The sequence below is a fragment of the Linepithema humile genome, chromosome 5 (genome assembly GCF_040581485.1).
Source record: "Linepithema humile isolate Giens D197 chromosome 5, Lhum_UNIL_v1.0, whole genome shotgun sequence".
Classification (NCBI taxonomy): domain Eukaryota; kingdom Metazoa; phylum Arthropoda; class Insecta; order Hymenoptera; family Formicidae; genus Linepithema; species Linepithema humile.
The window spans coordinates 30,652,071-30,664,632 of NC_090132.1; the positions used below are offsets into that span (position 1 = coordinate 30,652,071).

The 12,562-nt window shown below is 34.6% G+C and overlaps 1 protein-coding gene and 1 non-coding gene across 2 annotated transcripts in view; both read right to left on the reverse strand.

Annotated features, from left to right (window-relative positions):
- The window catches only part of numb (NUMB endocytic adaptor protein), a 53,622-nt gene extending 41,563 nt beyond the window's left edge, over nt 1–12,059 (reverse strand). The window contains exon 1 of the mRNA XM_012373625.2: nt 11,538–12,059. The gene's annotated coding sequence lies outside the window, so the exon portion shown is untranslated. The remainder of the gene's footprint in view (nt 1–11,537) is intronic.
- LOC137000290 (U1 spliceosomal RNA) lies at nt 1,069–1,232 on the reverse strand. The gene has a single exon (XR_010890582.1). It is a non-coding gene; the product is annotated as a U1 spliceosomal RNA (small nuclear RNA).
- Nucleotides 12,060–12,562: the final 503 nt, after the last annotated feature.

Below are 12,562 nucleotides of genomic sequence, written 5' to 3' on the forward strand. Positions count from 1 at the left end.
AGTTTATCGTCACGCATGCACGTTTCCCGGTCATCTCATTTTTATACATATCGATCTTATCTGCCAGGAATTTTGTCATAAATCTCGCTAGAAAAATGTCGGGATGAAATATGTTACAAAATCAACTTAGAGTAATTTCATTATTACACATTATTTATACATACGTCTAGATTAAACTGCAGGATATTTTTCAACAAATTACCTACGAAATTTATGTCCTATCATGATGTCACGCTCTGAGTGCTTCATAATTAATTGTTTGAAGATAGAATAAAGAATAAATTGAGAAGATTGACAATTGCTTGAATATCAGGCTATCAATAGTTTGAATTATCAAAGAAAAATTTAAAGATCACAAAGTTTTGCAAATAAAAGTTTAGAAATGCAAATTAACAATCAAACCATATTTTTCTATTTTTAATAAAATTTTTATCACGAAGCAATTACAAAACAAAACAGAATTGAATAAGTTAAGCTTTTTATATACTGCTCGAAATATGGAAAAAATCTGTACCCAAATGATGGTAAGTTTAAGATACAACTCTTTTATATGTACATATGCATGAGGCTCACAATGTAATGTCAACTTTACTTTTAAATTCCCCTCGGTTTCATTCATTTTGATCCTCCAGAGATATACTTCTATACGTGTCTCTCTCATGACGTATTTAACAGCACCAGAACTCAAGCTGAACTCAAGATATTTAATAAAACATTTCCGAAAGTATTAGCATACAATTCAACAAAATATAACAACAGAGTATAAAATTGTAAAAATAATAATAATGCAATTCTCAATATAACTATTACTTTTTTCTTCTAAAAATTAGTAATATTGATTGATTAAATTAATGTTGAAATAATTATTTTACACCAAAATAAAGTTAATATATATTTTTATATAATTATAAATATAAATTTTGTAAATATATATAAAAGCAGGTTCGATATTTTTTAGAGAGAAAAATGTAAAAATTATAAAATTATTATATAAACTTGTACTATTTGCAACATTTCTAAAAAGTGTAAAAAAAAATTTTTTTCCACTTTATTTTTTGGTTTCGTGTATCCGGGACAGCGCGTACGCAGATCCCGACTATCAAAAATTATGCGCTCGACATACCCACGTGAGGAGTATTCGCAAGGGTCAGCCTCACCGCAGTGCAATGGTAAGGCCTCGCCCAGGAGGAACCGCCTTCATGATCACGGTAGCCTCCGCGCCAAGTAAGTTATGGAGAAATGGTTTCGGAAATCAGTTTTAATTGCCCCCGTTTTGTTTTTCACTTACGAGAAACAGTTTTACCGATCGACGTCCTCTAGCGGTTGCAAATCAATATATTATTATGGCGTTGAAATAAACAAAAAGCTTCATAGCAACGATTGCATAGCAAGAAACTGTTCTGTAACAACTGACTGACTTTTAAAGACGTTTTACATTCAGAATATGATTAAGAATTTTTCGTATAAATAGTTTGAATTGAAATAAAATTTATGATAAAAATAAAAATAATGCGTAATCTTTTTATTAACATTTAATTTGCTCCTGAATTATCCATGTGAAAAAGTGTAAAAGCTATTCATAATCGATAATTTATAATAAAATTTTTAAAATAACCAATTTTCGTAAGTTCTTGAAATTTAAAGAGACAATTTTTCCATTGCACTTCTCCGTATTTTTATGCAATTTTTTAATGCAGACAATTAATTATTTACTCAAAGTTTGCATCGCGCGGTTTAATAGACGAGATCTCCGGGAAATGTACGTTTACAGTTGACGTCCGCGTGGTAGATTATATTGTGGTTGTTTTAATTGCACTAGATAAATAAATAAGCGTTAAAGCGTTAGTTGAAAACTGCGACGCAGAAGGAAGCAACGAAGAGACGAACGGAAACGTAACGCTCGATGTGCTGTAAATATTTATGGACCCCATCAAGCTTTTTATATCAACTGAAGAATCTATTTGCGTTCCACCCTAAGTATGACAAATATGGAGAAATTTTTTTTCTTATGTCGCGTGTCATATAAATTTTTTCTTTAATAAAAAGCACATTTTTTAATCGATGTTTGAATTTGTTTCATCAAATTCATACAGATTATTATCCAAGGTTGACTTTAACACATTTTATTCGTAGTAAAGCAATCATGCAAAAAAAACGTTCATTATTTTATGGCATATTATTTATGATAATGTAAAATATGATGATGACGCCCATTATATCGACGTGAAGAAATAAAAATTCAGCCGTAAAGCCGTCCATATAGTCAGGATGAAATATATAACTGCTTAAAGGTGATCTTTCGATAGTTTGCGATGACGGAGTTTTCTCGAGAAAGCTTCTCAAATTTCCATACGGTACGCAATGCCAAAAGCGGCGTTGTCTCAAGCGAAGCAATTTTATTCGGGCATCTTTTATTGAGTTTTCTCAATCTTCGTGAAGAAAAGTCAGTGAGATAAATGGAACAAAAAATTTGGCCAGAAAGTTTCGGAGTTCCAATTCTTTCAAAACATATCGCGTGCTGCAATGTGCTATATACACACAATGCTTTTTTTTATTATAACGAATACATTATCTATTTGTTAAATATACATTTTGTTAAATGTACAAAGAAATATAAGTACAAAGAAATATAAGTATTCAAACTCACAATTGAATATAAATACGTATAATAATAAAAAGAATTTTAAATGTACGATTATCATAATAAAGGAACGCATTTCATAATGACAAGAAAAATAATATTTTCTTCATTCAAACGGTAACGTTTAAACGTCAACAACATGAATGCCAGTTTCAAAAACACATGGTAATAAGATCATTTAATGTGAATCATGCCCATCGGAGGGTAACTCAAATATATCTGTGAACTATCGCAATATTATGCAAGAAGGAAAACGAGTTAATCTTGCGATAAGTCCGCAGCTAGTCGCGCGCGCTTAATGAAAGTAACGAAGCGTAAATGTTTTCGCTAGGTATGATTTTAACAAATTCGGCTACGTCAGCGCGGCCTTGAGTTCACGACAATAGATCTGTTTAGACATTCAAGTCGAAGGTATCTTTATTATTCAGTTTCGTCCCGCGCGCGCCTTTACCGTATAATATTCAGCGGAGACAGCGTATTTGCGTAATACCGGGTCGAGCGCCAACAAAGTCAGTGCTTCACGGAACACTTTTGCGTTACACGCCAAATGTTATTCATCATAAAAGCGAGACACGTTTTACTCTCTCTTTCTCTCTCTCTTTCTCTTTCTCTTTCTCTCCCCCCCCCCCTCTCTCTCGCACTACAAAGTGCAAGCTAAGAATTAGATTCATGCTTTGAATGCATCCGTGTGCCATAAATTTGCGGATGAGGGCCCTTTGCGTTATAAAGTGCAACATGCATTCGATATCATGCAGCGTACATTCTCTTTGGTGCGATGTATATATGTTTCTGTATAAATCTGTGGCACTAAATCCCACTTTATCGTATTATTGGATCGATATAGCGGATTTAAACGTAAAGCTTGATTCACATTTTCATATCCCCGTGTCGAGCTCGTTTAATCAGAGCTATATAGAATAATGTACTTCAAATGCATCGATATCCACACGTGTTTATTTTATTCCACAAGAGCTATTCAATTCCTAATTTAATATGTTTAATCATTTCTGTGTTCATATTTTTCTCAAGAATTAATAATTATCATTTTATGAATTTTAGATGTACATTATGAACCATTTTCCTTCTCTCTTAGCATTCTAGTCGTTTGTATTCCACTTTCGCTGTTTTCTCTCGCTACTCATTGCATATAGAATTAATACGTCATAAATATTATTCTTCAATTATATTTATAACTTCCGATTGGTAGAAGCGATACACATTGGAATATACGATATGCTGAGAGATATGGATGTATCGGAGATATCTTTATCCACGAGGAAAAAATTTATCATCAAACATATCGCGCAATCGTAAACTTTCGAAGAAAATGTTGTAAATATCGCGTTTTATTATTATAGTAAAAATATTAGCAATTTACATTACGTGCTCTATATATCAGCTTGTATATAATATTGATTTATTGATGATTCGTTAAACCTGTGCGAGAAATATTCGAAACTATTCAAGAAGAGGAAGGGGAAAAAGACAGACAGTCACCCAACGCGGTTTCCGTCACGCTCTTACGATTAGGCGGCAATATGAGAACGCCTTTCGTTACGTAAACACGTAAGCGAACGATGTACGTAGGTGTAGGTGCTGTCCTGGAAGCCCATGCTAGTTTTTGCGAAACTCGGGTAACAAAAGGGTGCACTCTCCCTTGTGAAAACGATAACGAAGCCAATCAAAAATTGCGACAAGCACTGTTCACTCGCAATATTGCGTTCGACATGTAGAGTTTTGTATCGAAAACACGCAACGTTTTCACACTAACTTCACAATCATAATATGCCGAACAATTGTTTTGCTTTTTAGAGAGCAGTTACAAAGGTAGTCAGAAAGTGCTGTTAGGTCTGCTAAATCTGGTTTAAATCTATATCGTTTGATATGTCATTATAGAAAGAGAGTTATCGCATTTCACGTTTTGAGAATCGACCTACTGAAACTCTAACAACTAGAGTCACCTGCATTGCAGCGCGCGACGGATACCCGTGTCTTTTGCCACGGTAATGTGACTGGGACGACCGCAAAATAAATGTCACGTATAAATTGCATCACGTTGCGGTCAATCTGAAATTATCACACAAACGTTGAGTGCATCCACCGTATCGATGCATCATTTCGAAGAGAGATCGGTGTGAAATATTGCATCCTGTTTTCCATTATATTGTATATATATATATATATATATATATATATATATATATATATATACTGCAAATATATAAATAAATGACTATATAATTGACACAAAAAAATCTGTTAATGAAAAAAAGTGTAGAATATTCATCGCATTATTTTTATTAATTGAGGAATCTATTTTTATTCATATCGCATTTTTAGAAGAAATTTACTACATCAGCAAGAGTATCATATAAAGTGCTGAAGCTTTTGAATTAAAAAGATAAGTAGATAAGTAGTGTAATTTAAGTACTAATGCTTAACGCCGTTAAGATTGTGCAACTAATGCTAATTTTTTTTTAACTGATGTAGCGTCACAAGAGTATATTAAGAGTCTTTTTTTGTAGAGATGATACAATCGTGAAGATCCAAATATATCTTTTCAAAATAGCGTCTTGGAGAGACGCAAAACGTGACATTGCACCAAGATAAGGGAACGATACGGAATGAATGAGTAAGATAAGATGTTTCACATTAAAGAAACTTATTTCAATTATATAATAGAGATATTTTTTCAAAATATTAAGAACATCGTACAAATGTACACATATTTTTAAGCAATTTAATATTTCATTATGAAACAGTTAAATATATGAGCTTTTGGATAATTACTTGTAGAAACGCAAACTGATGACTAATTACAACAGAATCTCACAGTCTTATTACGATTGTCGTGACAACTCAGTCGTAACTACTTAATAAATATGAACACGAACAGAAGATATAACGATAGCTGACGACAGTTCCCGAAGTTAATAATGATGATAGCTATCGAATACAAAGTACTCCTCGGTCATTGGCCGGCAATATTAAAACCATGATTACAGGCAAAAGGGAGTGTCTGAGTAAATGTAAACTTAAGATATACCGAGGAAGGGCTTCAGCCAAGCATACGGTGATTTTATACGGAACATTGTAAAGTGGTGCTACATATCACTTGTCATCATGCGCTGTTTCATTCAAAGATTTCCTTTCATGCTATCGAGACATTTCTATTTTGTGCGTGCTATCACCGATAAAACTAATGGCGCCTATTGAGCTAAGCCGGTAATCTGAAACTAGACAACGTAGCAAACAAAAAAGTATCGCAGTTGAGATACTTTATAGTAGGGGGTCTTTATTCGAAATAATCTTATACTATTATCTTGCTATAAACAACGTTCAAGATATTAAATTATTATATAAAGTACTTATTTGATTCCATGCTTATTAAAAATTTCACTATTTAATTGCATTTGAGATAATTTTGCAAATCTGTAATAATATAGAGTTTATAAAACAATTATAAATCAACCGACAAAATAAAAACAACATTTATTTAGAAATAGTGCATAGTTGTTGTAATTCTATAGATATTTGCAATTTTGGACTTAAAGTACGCTCAAAGTATTTAATACGAGTATAAGTTATTGCTTAAATCAAGCAAATGTAAAATCTAACAGAAACATGTAGATTGTTTAAAGCAAATGTGATAACAGCTTCAATAATTTAATCTTGCAATTTAATCCCGATAAAAGCTGCGAGCTCACAGCTTCGTTCCTTTGAAAGAACGGCATGCGCCGCTGATCCCTTCGAGGGCGCGCTTCACGCTCTTCGGCTCTCGCCTAGGACAACGAACCAATTGTTCATAGGGTAACGATCGTTTGCTTCGTTATGGAACATAATTGTGCCGGTCGCCACGTGCCGGAACGTGCCTTCAACTGCATTGAGAACGCCGACGCGCTGTTAATTCATATGCAGACGCGCATTGAAGTAATCAATATCAGTGTAGGAAAATCTAGTACTTCGCGTACTTCGAGAATGTGTTATGTATACTGCGATTCGGTGAAATATAATTTTTAATACAAAAATGTAACAACTTCCTACTAGTATGTGATTTACATTAGAGTAACAAAGTTTTTCTCCGCGTAAAATTTGCATAAAAAATATGTTGGTAAAAAAATTATAAATATCACAAACATAAATTTATGGCTAAGAGAACAGTGTGAACACAGATTAGCGTTATAACATGTGATTTATACTGCCACGATATCTCGGACTAAAAAATTTCTCTGTATTTTATTAGCGTTCTTTTTTTTACCGAGTTATCAACCGGTAATGATACCACAATGATTGCCGTTTGGAAAATCCGAAGAGTTTAATCAAGAGAAACGCGTGCGAATGCTAATACGATAAAGTGCCAACCTTGAACGAAGCAACATTGCGAATAACGCGCCTATTAACTTGCAAACGTAGCGGTAGATAACGCCCTTCTTCTGCTACCATCTTCGGTTAGGTTCGAAGAACTTTTCGTAACACTTCCATCAGTTCCTTTCCCTTACTAAGCATTCGAGAATTAATGCACACCTTTCCTTAGCACGTGGGAGGCATCTTGCTTAACGATACAACGAGACTTCGTTTCAAATGAAGGCGCACGAACTCTCTGTCTCGAAGTGCATGCAAATACATCATTTCCCGGTAGGCGCACGTAACAAGCGCATTAAAGCCAACGAAAGTGTTGCAAGTCGAACAGTTGTATAATAAGCACAATTATAACGATACATTCTATAACGTTCTATGGGAAATTTAAGCTGTAATAGCTGTAAATAATTTTGTTCATTTTTTACCGCTTATCTACTTTTCACTGTTGATGCTTTCGAAACTATTTACAAAACGGTGTAAATCTTTTTAAATAATGTAACAATGGCGAAATTCAAGTTTATTAAATAACATCTTTGCCAGTTTATATTGCTGCTACAAATGTTATGTATTAAGTAGAAATGGAATTTATAATGGATTTAAAATTATATAAGTGTATTACGCCTGCACAATTATTACCAGTGTAGATGCCCCAGAAAAGTGGAAAGCGCAAGAATAGTATATAATCGCGGAATCAATGTTTTGCTAGTACTCTATACAGTACTATCATCTGCAGTGCCGTACGTCACGAAAATAACATGAGAAAATTCAATAATCATTTTTCGAAATGCTCTGAATTGCTTGGTGAAATACTTGTTGTTCTTCCTTATTATCTCAATTTCAATTTCTTCATAATAACATATTTTCACGTTTTATAATTCTATTTAATAACCACATGAAACAAATATTTAAAAAGATTTAAATTGTTCGAAATTTTTTTTCAAATGTTTACAAAATTAATATACTGAATATAATTCTTTGAATTCAAGCTTTTATGTTAAAAAATTAAAATTTCTATTTTTCATACGCTTCATATTAACTTTTTATGCATTGTTTATGTAATGTACGTAATGCAGTAAAAATATGTGGTTCTATGTTACAAATTATTTGCAGTTGGACAGGTGGAAATATTTTCATATTAGAACGATACTTTATTCATTGCGAGGAAAAAGTTAATAGCTGTAGTTACTTCGAAAGAGCCAATGTCCAGACAACTGCATTGACGTGCGACCTGGTGGCCTGATCCCGCCAGGTACATATCCACATTCTACCCTGTGTCCCTGCTTTTCATGTGCGACCTCACATTTGTTGACTTCCTCGCTCACACGACATGCTTCCATGCTCATCGTCGCACCGGCGCGCGGTTCTACCTGCGATCGATAGTCTACAAGAGAGCCGAAACGATTCTCGCCGCAGCGATATATGCGGGCAATGTGACGATATGTCATGGCAAAATAATTTTCACAAAATCAAATTAGCATCGCAGAGTCCTTCATTGTCTATGAAAGAAAGACAAAGGCACACTACTGAAAAATGAGAAATTTGTTTCTATTAGTTTGTCGAACAATGCGTAAGTAATTATGGATTTTACACAATAGAGAAAATAGTCAAAGTACATGTTGCAGACACGGCGAAAAATTTTTAGTTAATTTGTCACATAAAATAGTAATTTTATTACAATAAAGGATCCATATATCCTATTATTATTTAAATAACAATTTCAGAAAGCGATAAAAATGTAGATGAAAACAAAAGACAATCCAGAATATTTCGATTTAAAAGAAACATTTAAAGAAGTTGCATCAGGACGCGCGTTCGGTATATCGAACGATGCACGAAGCCACTTGATGAGATCAAGGTCGACAAGACCGCAGAGTTCTGCGGCTGACAAAAAAACCTTAAATATCAAAAAATTGCAAGGAAGAAGATAACGAAGAGATATTCATTGAGGAATCGTGAATATCCCAACAACATCTGATAAAGAACTTAACATAGAGGACAGATTTCAGATTGGATCTATTGAGAATTATCACACAAGCAATACGATTGCTATTTTGCTCGATTTCTGAATCTTGTTTTGCTAGGTCCAGTCGATTGAGTTGGAAAAGTCAATCGCGATCTTATGCAGAAAGTGTGGCATTAAGCGTGACCTCGGCCTATGAGCTGCACAAAACTATATACCTCTGTGTTTCACAATGACGCACGATGAAGAATATATGTAGTTAGCACCGATTTTCATGATTCAGGTAGTATCTTAACATTTAACGATAGTGGACACATGGTGGACTGTCCCTTTAGACATATTTTCTAGACCTTACTTCGGCTAATAAAATTTTGCATTTTAAAATAATTTTAAAAACAATAAAATATATCATAAAATATTAAATTATAGCTTAAGTTTTATTGTAAAACAAATTTATTTCTTTAAAAATCAAGATGTTTTTAATGAAAAAAGAATGATGGACAACTGAAAAATATTACATTCATAAAATGATAAATCTGGTCCTCGCAGTCAAATATCTTGTTATTGTTAATTGTTTAAATAGGTTGAATCCGTTAATGCTAATTTTAGTCAACTTTGTTTTCCGTTATAAACGAAGAATCTAAAAGAGATGTAGCAATCCGTTGTCTCAAAATTAGTTAACCCAAATTATTAATGCAGCGCAGTCTGTGAACGATTTCCACATTGCGATATACATTCCTAGCTAAGATAATAAATTATTCTCTATTACAGAATTAAGTTGTATAATTTTTTAATATTTCATACAATAAGTGCTATTAATTTACATGATTTCCAAATTTCCTTATTTATAGATTGCTTGTACGTATGTATTTTTAGAAATTGCTTGTAATTTAGAATAGTTTCTCTAATCAATTAAAATATTTTATTTGAAATTATTAATAAGTATTATAAGATATTGAATAAATACATTATAAAATAAAAAAAAATGACGTAGAGCAAGAATTATATGACCGTGAAGAAGCGGCTAGCTTTTACGTTTGAAATCATAGCAAAAAGAAGCATGCAATATCCGGTCCTACGTGATCTTAGCACGTTCACGTAAGCATCCGCTTACGGTCAAGAAACAGTTATATTTTTATACCGCTGTGCTCAGTCACGAAACTAGGTCGTTACCGGAAACAATAATTATCGCGACGAATGAGGCTGTCTACAATCGTCATAAAAATAGATATTAAGCAAAAGGCAATTTTTTAATAACAATTTTATGGATTCTAGTTGAATTAATGAGAATTTGTAGAGAAGTTCGTGACAGAGCACGGTCGCAACGTTAAATAAATACACGCATTATACAAAGTTGACAGGTGGTATTTTTTGATGCTGACATTAAACTTATCACAAGTACGTATCTGATTTCGTGATAATTTACCGTTTTTATGAAGAATAAAACGAGGTCGAAGATTCTTAAATTTATAAAAAGTTTCTCTTACGTGAATACGTTCCGAGAACTCAACCGAGCGGTACGATCAATAATCGTCGATAACAAAAATAAAAAATTAAGAATATGACATACAATGTATTCAATGTAGCACTGAAATGATTATTTGCTTTGCCTAGAAAATTATCCAATATAACAAGAAATCTTCCAAACTATGAATAAAATTTTAACATTTTTATTGTTCATGTTATGTCAATATCCATTAAAATTTATTAAAAAAATTATTTGAAATCTCCGATTCCATTTTAATGTTAATAATATTAATACCGATTGAATCGATTATTATCTATATTTTAAATTATTCGTAAAACCAATAATATTCATCTTATAATAGCCAGTAATATTCACTTGAAAGATACATTGAGATCAAACATATCAGTTCTAAAATCATCGATGCTCTATTAAAATGTCATTTAAGATTTTTTAGTAATAAAAATTACTATTTTGGATACTGGTTTGAAACAAAAGAGTACTACTTTAAATGTTTTTAGCCATAATGAATTTCTTCATTATTGTTGATAATAGTTAATTAAATCAATAGCTAGTTTAGTGAAAAACATATGGAAAGAACCGGCGAAGAAATTCTACCGGTATCCAATAATTCAATGAATGTGAAAATATAACCGGCTGAATAATCTTGGTAAGCCAAATCTCGCGCGTGGCTGAAACGTGTTGCGTAAATCTACACGTGTGGGTAAATGTCATCTATTCGACATATATGCGAATCGCGGGATTCGCGAGATTCAAGACTCGCGCGAAGAGGTACGAGACAGAGAAATACCTGTCGACGGAGGGCGCGTTCATACCGGAATCGATAACAGCGTGGAGGGCAGCGCGCCGCGGAGAGGATAGGATGCAAGCCGACGACGATCGCGCGATTCACGTCGCAGGTAAATGGGTCGCGACATGAGGCACGCACGCACGAGCGAGCGTTCGCCACGACTCGATAGTCGGCGCCGATTTTCGCGCGACCATCGAGATTTAGCGTGACTGGTTTTTCACACTTCTCAAGCCTTCGACATGACCGCAAACCGCGCTTTGTCATCACTCTCTCCGGAATGATTACTTGATTCGCGACTCACCTGTATACACCTGTACGTCTAACAGCGCCGTTCTCCGGAAACAGTGTCCAATATCGGCAGGCGCGAAAAGTATCCCGGTCTCTGACACTCACGGCTGTCAAACTGTGCGCACGCGATACGCACTACGCGTGTAAGGAAGAGGGAGGGAGGTGAGGCAGAAGAAGGTCGGTGATAAGGACCAAAGAAGAATAAGAAGGATCGAGAAAGCGATGCGAGGAGGAAGAAACTGGAGTGGACAAGAAGAGATAGCGGGAGATAGAGGCGAGATCGCGGGCAAAATGCGTATGTAAGCAGGACAGTAATTGTCTCGCCGGAGTTTCTTCGATAAGACAGTCGACTCTTGTCACAAGGGCGCGACGAGAGCCCGAGGAGAGCACACGGCACGCGCGGCTCTCTATCGCGGCGGCATTTTCACTGAGGAAACGGCGGCGAGGAAGCAAGAGAGCTCTTCGCGGCGAGACCCCCCCAGTCGGAGCCCCGTTTTCGTAAACGCTTGGACGCTGCGCATATCGGGAGCGACCGGAGGACACGCATGCGCTTCCATTCACGATGAACGAGCGCGAGCGCGAAGGCTTATCAGCTAGAGCGTCACGGTGCGGGGGTGCGGAGCGCATTTGTTTCCCCTACCACCCTCTCCGCTGATCGTGAGAGAGAAAAAGAGATGAGGTTTTGAGGGCATTAAGAAAGGAGAACGTGAGCGCAGCAGGAATGAAATTAGAATAGAATTCTAGAATACTCTGACAATGAATTTTGTGTAAAATATTGAATGATGAAGAATATGGATTGAGAAGTCATTTTCTTATGAGAGAATTTTTTGAGATAATGGATTTGGTGGAGAATGAAATTGAAAATTATTTTTATTGGAAAGAGTGAGAAAAGGATTCCTGAAAAATCTTAGAAGAAAAGCGCGAATAAAACAGAAATACTAAATTTATTTCTTTTGGGTTGCAAGCGTATTAATTCTTACATGAAATCTTTTAAAGCAATATATATTGAATTAAATTAAATTAAATTTATTTGATTCT